At 42.5% G+C, this 12,720-nt stretch overlaps 1 pseudogene; it reads right to left on the reverse strand.

Moving 5' to 3' along the window:
* Positions 1 to 2,483: 2,483 nt before the first annotated feature.
* Positions 2,484 to 12,420, reverse strand: LOC123111224 (50S ribosomal protein L18-like; annotated as a pseudogene).
* Positions 12,421 to 12,720: the final 300 nt, after the last annotated feature.

Below are 12,720 nucleotides of genomic sequence, written 5' to 3' on the forward strand. Positions count from 1 at the left end.
GTGATAGGCGACACGGCGGAGGTCGGGGTGGGAGGTGCTCACGGAGGAGACCGGCCAGGACAGGGGCTTGAACGCAGTGCAGAGCGCAGGGGCGCGTCGGAGGTTGGGGTGGGAGGCGTGAGGACAGGGCTGGGAGGTTGGGGCGCAAGAGCGCCGCTGGAGGTCGGTGGGAGGTGTGTGTGGGGGAGCATTTTTTTAAGGGAGGGCGGCGATCGAGAGGTCAGGATAAGGAAGGGACCTGCGGCTGATGTTTTTTTCTAACAAATCGTTATTTTACTTATATGTGGATTGCGGGTTTAATATCTAAAAGTGCAAGGACTGTTTTGTACATACATCGTTGCAACGGGATGTGAATCAAGGCTCGGAGACATATGATCCTATTCTTCCTTAGATAACATGTCAAACTGCCTTTAGGATCCTATGCACATCAGATAGCATTTGTTGGTCTTCATTTACAATTAATCAAGGGTGGCAAGGTCGAAGCTCGGGGATGTATGTGCTTTTGTACAGAGCAAATGCATGTTGTTATGAATCAGGGGTGGCAAGGTCGACAAACTGGGTCACGGGAGACATGTTGCTGATGACAATAACAATGGACCGATTGATAGTTGGGTTATTCAAAATGGTAGTTCGGAACATGAAACATGACATAGTATGTGCTAGATATATCATTGATTACTGTTTAGGCATCTGGATAGTGAAGATTGCTCACATATGTCAAACTATTGTTTTTATATAGTGGACACTAAGAAATTCACAACCTTACTAATAGGCATGACAAGAGGAATTTAAACTTTTCTGTAAAGAAAAGCAACAATACAATATTTTCATATTTCACAGAAAGCTAAATTTCATCAGCTTGAAAGTGGGTGGCGTTTCTAGATCGAAGTTGAACCTGAAAGCTTCCATCGATATCGCTCTGCTCCAAGTCCTTTGTTCTACTTTGAGTTGTAGACGGATCGCTCGCTCTCCTCCAAATCCTATGTTCTACTCCAAGTTGTAGACGGATCGCTCGCTCTTCTACAAGTTCTACACGAATTGGTTTTTCAGAATTTTTTTTTGAAATCAGAGGTGTTTCTAAAAGAACTAAAAAGATATCTCATTATGACCTAAATGGTTTCTAATTAAAAACTTTCATGATTAGGTGGAAGGAAAAGGGATGATGGAGCCTGTGGCCATAGTTGTGCATAACGAGCATGTCCGACCGATTAGGATGTACGTTTACGAGAAACAGTAACCACCACCAGTCCATTTTTTTTCAATACCGAAATCCCTCTTTCCTTCTTGGATTCAATTTCCATTTGCTCTTTCCTTCTTCAAGACCGAAATCCCTCTCTCTTTTTCCTTCTTGGATTCAATTCCATTTGCTTCCCTCTTTCCTTCTTCAAGACCGAAATCCCTCTCTGTTTTTCCTTCTATGAATTCAGTTCCATTTGATTATCTGCTCTTCCCTCTTTCCTTCTCCCATTTGCTTCCTTATTTACCTATCCAGTCTTTCCTTTCTTTTCCCTCTCTTTCCATCATTATTTCCTCCTCTTTTCCTTCCTTATTGGGCAATTTATTTCCTTCCTTATTGATTCCCGAAACTGCTCCTTGATTCCCAGGAAACTCGAAGATCCTTTTAAATTACGAAGTTTGGTTTGGAGGGAGTGATGTGGGACTATTTGAAACCTGAATGAACCTTCGTTATAGCACAGATGGAGCTAGCTTAGTTGGTTGTGTCAAAGGTTGTTGGGCACGAGGTTGCAAGCTCGATTCTGCGCGCAACAACCATTATTATTTTTGCACGTTTGGGCTGGATGGGCCGGGAAAATAGGCCAGGACGTGGACTATAAACAGATCGAGCGAATCGATCCACTCTGACGGATGAAAGAAAACAAAATTTAGTACCACCTCGCATATGTTTTAAAGTCAAACTGAAAGCGTAAAATCACGAAAAGAAGCGTATTGTGACGGTGAACCCATGGAGTCAATCCGTGCTTTATTATTAGGGAAAGACTAGCAAAAGGGTCCGTGCGTTGCATCGGGAGAAAAAAATTATAGTCAACAAAGGCCATGACAATATTTTGCTACATCACAGATAACATTTGTTTTCAAAATTCAGAACATTTTTTGAATATGCAAACATTGTAAAAACAATTATGAACTTTTTTAAATCCACCAACATTTTATGATTTATTGAACATTTTATTTAGAAATTCGCTTTTTTAATTCATGAAATTTTTTGAAGTACCAAATTATTTGAAGGAGAAAACAATGAACACGGAAAAGAAAAAGAAAGATAAAAACGAAATTTAAAAACAAGCCGCCCGCACGGAAGCACTAATGATTTTATGTGACATATCACCAAAAGTACTAATGACTTTATTATTAGATTAGAGATATAATATAGATATCGATATAGATATAGATGTACGTATATCTCCTAAAAGAAACACGATCTTAAGGTTTAGCATCCATTAACAGTAAACAATTTGCCAGAAAAACAACAACCAGTTCTCAAAGAGAAAAGGAATGACCAAGAAGATTCTCCGATGCAAGTGCTACAACAGATTATCAGGCTGTTGATCCAAGTGCTACAACACATTATCAGCCTGTTGATCCAGGTGCTACACCATATTATTAGGCTGATTCCCTACAACACAGTCCTTTTATTGACCCTGGGGTACTGGACAACGTTCGTTTAGCGTTGAATTCATAAACACAAAAGTTGCTATGAATCAGTCCAAACAATAGAAATACAGCTAAGACTGCGCAAATGCTAAGCCGAGCTCTATGTTTTCACCATCACAACAGCTTGACACCAGCTTCTCTGACAGAAGCTATTACAGCCTCGACTTTCCCATGGTACTTCAGCTCTCTCTTCATGTGGATGGATACGGCAGGTATCCCCTTGAGCAGCAGGCACTTGCCCAGCAACTTCCCAATCTTTGCGGTGGCAGAGACGTCGTGGGTCGACTCCAAGTTCGATCTCAGCAGCTTCTCCTGTGAGCTCGCAGAACACGCGACGATTGTTGTTGGAGTATGGATCACCTGTGCGGTCACATACTTGTTCGAGATTGCATCCTCAAAAGGCACGGCTTGAGAAAACCGACGATTCTAGCTGCTCTGTCTGGTGGAGGGATCACCATTGTTGTTGGTTTCTCTGTAGCAATGTAACAAGCAGCACATATTAGTCAATTGAAAATGTGAATAACATTTCAATTTACCAAATCATAACCCCGTGGCCATAGTGACAAAGCAACAATCTATACACCAGTTTTGATTTACCAGCAATTGATGTCAAAAATCATGATACATAAAGCGCTGGGGAATACAATATTAATGCAAATGCTAAACAATGCATAAAACAAATTCTTGCTGCTGGCATAGACAGGGGAGAGGCAGTGCATGAAAAAGTAATGATCTTAAAAAGGAAAATGAAACAAATATTGGTTGTAGAATCAGAGTAAAGTTGCCTACTAAGTTTCCCTAAAAAAATGGTTGCCTGCTAAGTAGATAACATGATACTGAATTAGCTTTGCAACCACACCATTGTGACAAGGAGTTATACCAAGAAACTCCCATAACCTTTTGCTTATACACAATGCTCCTAGCTAATAGTAGGTAAAGAATCTTGATCTGCACAGTTGCATATTAGGTGTGTTTGATTTGAGCGCAACCCAGAGGATACAAAAATATTGGCTAGCCAAAATACTGGATATGGTTTTGGTTGTCCATGTTCTGGCCTATGCTGGGAAGGAAGTACACTGGGAGTCGCCAAAGGAGCATGGGCATGTAGAGAGGTTGGCAACCATGTAGTTGCCTATGAGAGTGTACTAATTTGGGCACTGTGACATCATGAGCAAGAAATGATGTGGTTAATTTAGGCCCAAATAGCCTGGACAATGTAGCTATGAGAATTGTGTTCTAGTTGATATGCACTTTTTTACAGATAATGCAGAAGCAGTGACTCAATTGACATACAGAAAACTACCAAATAAAGTTGTCAACCTTGATTCAGAATACTTAGCGCCAAACAAACCAACAACAAATTTAGATGGTTCAATGAGAGGAAGCTCAATCACACTGTCTTTCAGGTATGATGATCAGCCAGTTTTATACTGGTCAGCTTCAGCAAGATGATAGGAATATCACACCATGAAATTCATATTTCATCCAAATTATCTAGAGTGGAAATATCTAATGACTAAGAAGGAATATTTATGCATTCATGAGTCAGAAACAGAGCGACTTGTCCCAGAAAGAACTCAAAGTTTTTCAGAGTGCTTCATAGCATTGAAGCAGGAACCCAAAGCTGGAAAGGATCGTCACTGAGTGAAGCTAGACCTTCCTATGCCCCAGCAATGCTAGGCTCCTATAAACATCAGTACTGAATAGTACGAATTCCAGCTCAAGATTTTTCAAATAAAAACATGGTGATTAAGTATGCAGAAACTGGATCAAACGTGCAGACCTAAATATGACAATCGCTGATACTTAAATTTCGGGCTATATCAAATTAACAGCTGCAGAGCCAAAGATCGAACCCATCCGGGGAGCGACCTCCCCTGCTCCTGCGCCTCCGACCTCGCGCTCCCCTCGCCGCCACACCGGGTGCAACCGCTGCTCCTCTCCCTCCCTTCCTCAGCCAAGATCCGCTTCCCCCGCGGCACGGGCGTCAACTTCGTCGCCGTCGACCTTCACGAGCGCGATGTGGCCTGCTCCCCTGCCCCCTTCGCCGCCTGCCCCACGGCGTGCGCGTGCGGGCGCCAATCCCCTGCGGCGGCAGCCACCAATGTCCGGACCGGTGCGCCACAGACAGGCCGATGGCGGCGTGCCGCCCCCGCTCCGGCGACCGGCCCTTCCCTTCCTTCCATGCCACGCGACACACACGCGCACGCACCTACCACCGCCAGGGCACCAGCTCGCCCCGCCCGCTGGCCCTTCCCTTCCTTCCATCTCTCTCCCTCTTGCGCCCCTTCTCCTCTGTACCTCCTCCAGCCACCGGCGCCCATGGCCACCACCGCATCGGTTGAGCGGGCGGAATCCTTACAAAAGGCAGGGGTTAATTTGCAAAATCAAATCGTTTTCCAGATCCACTTAAATAGGGACGGCGGGTTCCATTATCAAAAACCACGGGGACTTTTTCCAAAAAGGACACGACAGTGAACCCGAAGACCCAATCCGTGCTTTATTATTAGGGAGAGACTAGCACAAATGGCCGTGCGTTGCAACGGGAGAAAAAAAACCATACTTCCTAAACCCAATAGCTGAAGACTACCTCACCTCCTCCTCCCATGACCAACTGCCAGACATGTCCTCCTCCTCCCACGACCGACTGCCAGACATGATGACATTAGTAAACTCTTTGAAATATTCCACACTACCACATCAGAAACAACATGAAAAGATGTGTTGTGCAAAAACATAATTGTGAAAGGAATTCATAAGTGTGCTGTAGGTGTGTGCAATTTAAATCACAGAAATATCTACCTGGTCGTGAGTATCTCTTCACGTATTTGTTGACGTTGCTTAGTGATGCGGTGATGCCCCAAAAATATCACACTATAATAAAAATAGTAAAGTCTTGGTACAACATTCTTGCTTCACTACGGAGGCAACAAAGATTTCCATGAACCAGTGCGGGATGGGTTTAGGGACTGGGTAGCATAGCACTATTTGTGTCCAATGATATTAGAAGCATTTTTTGCGGGGTAATGATATTAGAAGCATTTTTTGCGGGCAATGATATTAGGAGCATTGTACAAAGATCCTCTATTAGTGGCTAATAGAACAAAGTAAAGTGCGGAGTTTGTGCCGCACATAGCAGGGAGTCCGACTGCTTGTGCTTTGGTGATCAACATTATTTTTATTAGGAGGATTGTAAGAGTTTGTGATGGGCGCTAGCTAGTCGAGCAGAAAAAAAGAGAGCAAATATTTGTTTTTTCTCAGAAAAATATTGTATATGACCAACATAGAATGAATCCTGTTTATTGTGATTTAGACATAGTACTCCCTCCGTCCCAAAAATTTTATCTTAGATTTATCTAAATACGGATGTATCAAGTCACGTTTTAGTATTAGATACATCCGTATGTAAACAAATTTAAGACAAGAATTGTGGGACGGAGGGAGTATTTTCAAATTCAGATATAAAAAGTAGTTCAACTTAATTTGGCGTTGCTACTATATCCATTGACGGAGAGGTTTAGTGCCATTTGGAGACCCTCCCTCTCTTTCCTTCCTTATCCTTATTATGGAAGGACTTATTTCCTTTTATATTGGTTCCCGAGATGGCTCCTTGATACCGAGAAAGTTCGAAGATGTATATAAATTATGAAGATTGGGTTTAAAAGAGCGGTATGGGACTATTTAAAAGGTGAATCAACTATCTAAATATAATACACCGTGAGGTTTTTTTTTGAGGAAAATACGCAGGCGGCCGAAAATCCTCCTGACGTGATAGACTAAGAGGGTAATCCTTGTTACACTAAACATATGATGGGCCAGCTGACTTGGACGCTCAATGTGTGCACTTTTCTGGCAGCCCGTGTTCGAGTCTTCAAAATAGCAACTTTTTTTGTGTGGCCGTTTTTAAAAGAAACGACTTAAAAAAGGATGACGGTGAACAAGTGCACGCCTTTAGCCCAGTTGGTTGTGCACATTGAGATGAAACGGCAGGTCATGAGTTCGTCTCCAGGAAAATCAACTATTTTTGCTCCATATGCAAGGGCAAAGTCGCTGCTCGCAATCGCGGCCAATGTGGGGTAAAGCCCATGACGAATAGAGAAACGTAATATGTCGATTCTATACCGATGGCAACATTAGTATCACCTCGCGTATATGTTTAAAATTTAAATTGAAAACGTAAATTAATGGGAAGAAGCGTATTATGACGATGAACACACGGAGTCAATCCGTACTTTATTATGCCCGTGCGTTGCAACGGGAGAAAAATTTGAACATGTACTAAAATTTAGTGAAAATTGTATGTGCACACATGGTTGTTCTTCACTACGAAGAAAGCGTTAATTGTCCCGCCCATTATTTACAGGCATGCTATCCATTGCAAAATGGAATTTGGTATATCTTTTTAAATAAAAGCGTGTATTAATTTAATCTGTACTGTAAGGTTTGGTTACCTCGACCCATATTTACTTAGGCTTGTGCTATACTCAGAAAAGCGAAATAGCTGATAATATTGTTCAACTATAAATGATGCATCCCTCGGGATGAATCACGATCTTGAGTACAAATTCACATGCTGATTTGTATAATCCATTACTTAAAAGCTTTAAATCAGATCATCACACCACAATAACTTTGGTGCATTATGAATTTCAAATTGTACCGCAAATATTGACAACAAGCACGTGGAAAATCTATTTTGCAGGTTGTAGTGTTGTACACACACTCATCTAGAGAACGGCAGGTCATGAGTTCGTCTCCAGGAAAATCAACTATTTTTGCTCCATATGCAAGGGCAAAGTCGCTGCTCGCAATCGCGGCCAATGTGGGGTAAAGCCCATGACGAATAGAGAAACGTAATATGTCGATTCTATACCGATGGCAACATTAGTACCACCTCGCGTATATGTTTAAAATTTAAATTGAAAACGTAAATTAATGGGAAGAAGCGTATTATGACGATGAACACACGGAGTCAATCCGTACTTTATTATGCCCGTGCGTTGCAACGGGAGAAAAATTTGGACATGTACTAAAATTTAGTGAAAATTGTATGTGCACACATGGTTGTTCTTCACTACGAAGAAAGCGTTAATTGTCCCGCCCATTATTTACAGGCATGCTATCCATTGCAAAATGGAATTTGGTATATCTTTTTAAATAAAAGCGTGTATTAATTTAATCTGTACTGTAAGGTTTGGTTACCTCGACCCATATTTACTTAGGCTTGTGCTATACTCAGAAAAGCGAAATAGCTGATAATATTGTTCAACTATAAATGATGCATCCCTCGGGATGAATCACGATCTTGAGTACAAATTCACATGCTGATTTGTATAATCCATTACTTAAAAGCTTTAAATCAGATCATCACACCACAATAACTTTGGTGCATTATGAATTTCAAATTGTACCGCAAATATTGACAACAAGCACGTGGAAAATCTATTTTGCAGGTTGTAGTGTTGTACACACACTCATCTAGAGAACCTGGTTGTGTGCAGGCAGACATTCAGAATGCAAATATTGTTCTCCTGCACAAATTAATACAACTCAGATACATCAAGATCATATTTTTTTAGAACTGTGTATGTGAGCTATGTGCAAAATATATTAGACACACCAAGGCTAGGGTGCATCTACAATAACCATCAGTCTATCATCTACATATTACATAAAGTCCACTTAGTCGAGAGCAGAACAAAATAAGAAGGGGGAAAGGGCACAAAGGATTTAGCAAGTTGAGAAAAAAAATCTTACTTGGACCTGTACTGGGCAATGGGCAGTAGTAGAGGAATTGCAAGTTTAGGTTCATCTTTTGGAAGCAAAGAATCGCAGAATTTGTTAGTAGATTTATATTCAGGACCTACAATAAAATTGATCTGGTATGTCATTTGCTTGACCTTATCATGATACAGAGAAAACAAGCCTTGATTCCTCGCAAAACCTTATAGTTCTGTGTTGATCCATACACCGAAGATTGAAGATAACTGCAAGATCACCAGTACAAGCAGTACATTTTCTGAGTATATTTTCAGAGTACTTCAAGCAAGATTACTGAAGTTACTAAAATTTACTTCAAGCAAGATTACTGGAGTAAAACTCTCACACTATGTTTACTGAAAATTTACTAAAACTGTGCCTACAACTACATTTCCTACTCCTAATCTGTAACCATACTCAACAAATAATTGTACCCTACTTCTAATCTGAACCAAATCTTGCAACCAGGATAGGGAGGAGACAGGGGAAGCTCAGCACACGCTGGAGATGCTGGCAAAGAGGAGCATCGTCGAGCAGGATGTCCACGACGCCGTAGGAGATGAAGGGGAGGGCGTACCACATGCAGCCAGGCCGTCGGCGGCTGCTCCTCCTGCTACTCCTCACGGCACCGTCTTCAAATTCAGAACCGCCACCTCCACCCCTCCCCATCTTCAGATGTGCTCTTGCTCCTTCCGCTCATCTTCATGGCGGGGACGTCCAGCCACCACCGTCACTCATTATCTTTGCTGCTTCATGTTCCTCTAATTTTTGAAATATAAAAGCATAAACTTAAGTGGGAAGCAGCAAGGTAAAGTGCTACATTAGTATATGTGCAGACTACTTCCTTATACCATAGCAAACAATCTAAGAATTTCAAATCCAAATGTTGTGAGGCACACCATTGCTTCTGAGCTCTGATCAGCCAAATTTTTTTGCAGATGATAAACAGTTCCAGAGAAAGACCTACCATCCAACTTATCCAAAAGTGGTCTTCTGATTTCCTATGAGATAGTGAAAGAACAATATACAATTATATAATCAATCAAAAAGCATTACTTCAATAATATACGCTTGAGACAGAGGTATTAGCTGTAACCGGAAGGAAGACATGTTGAATTACAGTGCAGATAGAGCATAAATGCATAGTACGTAAAAGAGATTTTGATATGCAGAGTGAAACCAAGAGAAACAATAGCAAAGCCGAGCCACTTAACTGGGAAAAGATGTTTAACAAAGTAGGATCAGGCAAAAGAAAAAACATGTTCAGGCAATATAAAATATGGAACGATGCAACAGCCGCAGGAGCAATCTTCCGTTATCTAAAATATTAGTTAAGCATATGAATTGACCAAGTTGAAATCTCTAGACATCTTATCTAAAAAAACATCTAAGAAAAACCTCAAAAATCTAAGAAAGAAAAAAAAGGATAATAATTGCACATGAATCAGCAGCATTAGCTTCCACGATCTTGCTCAACAACCCAAAATTACTAAATCCCATCAAGAACTACATGTTGAACTGTTCCTGCACAGTAAAACCACCAGTGCTACTGGGCCATATCTGATCCATCCACTACTCCAAGATGTTTCGAAACATCAAAGGAAAAGGAGGGAATAGAGGAGCAAAGCCGTGAGCAGCACAAGTCCACTCCCTTCCTGGCCTGGTCGCCATCCAGTGGAAGTATATTAGGCATTGTCCACATAGACAGGGGTACTGTGATGCCGTCGACCGAAGAACGAAGCAAGCTGATGAAAATCCAAAAAAGGAAAATCAAGCAGAGGAGAGGGAGCTCTGCAACATTTATTAGAGGTAACACATACCAGAAGTCCAGCCACAATATCATGGCAAGTGCATATCAAAAGAACACGAATCACAATCAGAGGCTCGGGATAGACCAAACGCAGTGACCGTTAACAAATCTAAACTCCATGTTAATAATAGCCACTTATATATATTTGGATGTACATAGAAATTAGATATTTCTTGATTGTTTCCATAAGAAAAAACATACTGGCTGCAACAGAATGAAAGACTAACCTATTGATGAGCACAACAGTACATACCATCCCATCCTGATGTTGCCATCTCTCACACTTGATGATTACATCTTGTTATTTCTAACATGTACACCATCGAGCAATTGCTTTACTAGAAATATATTTACACAATATGATCAGAGCAACATCAAGGAGTCCAATGCTGGTGCACAGATTCTCCTCAAATTCCACATCCAACCCTTGTAGAGAAGGACGACATATTTGCTTAGGTGATTTTTGATTGAGCTCCTACAGAAAAATTCAAAGAAATCATGAGGAGCATGGAGCAAAGCAAACTGATCAGAGTAAATCATGAGACGAGAAGCCTCTCAACCTACTACAGGGAATCGAGTCAACATAAACTGCTGTAAGAATTAAACCGTAATGTAGGTCAACAACCAAGCAGTTGATAAAATAAGCCTGACACAACCCATTAATACAATATATAATCACAGGACGTAGATAGAGATTGTGCAGATATCATGATCTACGAACCGTATCTACAAATATTGATTGAAAAGTCACAAAGAAAACCTCCTGACATCACAAAACAAATGTTTCATCAACAGAAACTCTAGTGAATGCCAATTGGATTATATGAGTAAGATAGGGACATTAAAAAAAGGAAAAAGATAATTTAATATTATATATTCTATTTTCTTACTTCACATCACAGAGAATGCAAGTCAAAGATATTGCGATACATCTTACCCTTCTATTATGAAAGGCACAATCCCGAGCAAAATATAAAGAACGAATTGCTCCTGTGGTCCAAGTATTGCAAAAATAGTTATATATAGATTATTCAGCAGTGAGGATAAACATGGCATGTACTACCGAAATCCCTGGAGCTTAGTCTGCATATCTATTCGTCTTGTCCGTAAATCAGTGGTGGCCAAGATGTGCTGGCAGCTCACCTGCCTCTCCCCGTTTACAAATAAAATCAATGCAGCTCAATGCAAAAAAAGAACATAGATATATCTACTTGTAACTCCGGAGTGTTAGTAGAGTCGAGGAGAGAAAACCCAGCCAATGTTACAGCAGATCGATGTGCAGACTTTGTTAGGGACAGTCCCAGTTGTAAAACATAGATATATCTACCTGATGTAATTGCTTGTAACTCCAGAGTGTTAGTAGAGTCGAGGAGAGAAAACCCAGCCAATGTTACAGCAGATCGATGTGCAGACTTTGTTAGGGACGGTCCCAGTTGTAAATCAATCTGGAAGAGATGGAGAGGCGCCGGGAAGCAGAGGGATTTGATGCATCAAAGCAGCCACGGCACCAGAACAAACACAGAAACATCTGTCATTAAGGTCGGCATTGCATACAGAAGTCAGGGCTTCCCTGCCGCCGGTTCCCCGTCCACCACGACCAACACCACCACAGCAGCCAGGCCTCCGAGCTGCGCTACACCCCGGTGCATCATCACAGCAGCCCGCTGTCCGCCGCGGCGTTAGCGTCGACCAGGGGCGGCGGTGCGGCCGATCATGACCGGCGGCTACAGGGAATTTGACCAAACTGGTGGTCCTGGACTCGGGGCAAAGGAGGGAAGGCCGCTGGGGAGATGGAGCCTCCAGGGAGAGGGAGGCGCCCCCGTGGTGGTCGTTGGCGAGAGGGGCTGCCGGGGTGGCGACGCAAAGGGCGACGTCGGCAGCGCTGGAGGGAGTCGCGGTCGGCAGGAGGTGGCGTCGCGCTGGAGCCTCGAGGTCGAGATGGAGTCTCGAGGGAGAGGGAGGCGCACCCGTGGTAGTCGCCGACGAGAGGGGCTGCCGGGGTGGCGGCGCAAAGGGCGACGAACTCGTCCGGATTTGGCGGCTGCGGAGCGAGGACTGGGGCCATGGAGTGGCGGGATATGGGGTCGCGGCGGCGGCGGCCGCGGAGGAAACCCTCGCGTTCTCGGGGTAGAAATTCCAACGACGGGTGAGCCTGGGCAGAACGAAACGTTTTTCTCTGTGACCACTTCAAATAGTACTGCGGCTTAATTATGTAAAACACAGGGATTTATTTATAAATGTTACATGACGGTGAACCCGAACACCCAATCCGTGCTTTATTATTACTAGGACATATGTCCGTGCGTTGCAACGGGAGAAGAAAATATCACATCCCTTTAATTGCTCTAGTCCATCAACCTCCATCCGAATCATATTTCCACAACCTAAAAAGAGGTTGCATTGTTTAGACGTGTGTGGAGAAAACATATGTTGCAATAAATCAGGATTAACCGGGTCACCGATCTATGCCCAGCTCA

Source organism: Triticum aestivum, chromosome 5B (assembly GCF_018294505.1).
Source record: "Triticum aestivum cultivar Chinese Spring chromosome 5B, IWGSC CS RefSeq v2.1, whole genome shotgun sequence".
In the NCBI taxonomy this organism is placed as follows: Eukaryota; Viridiplantae; Streptophyta; class Magnoliopsida; order Poales; family Poaceae; genus Triticum; species Triticum aestivum.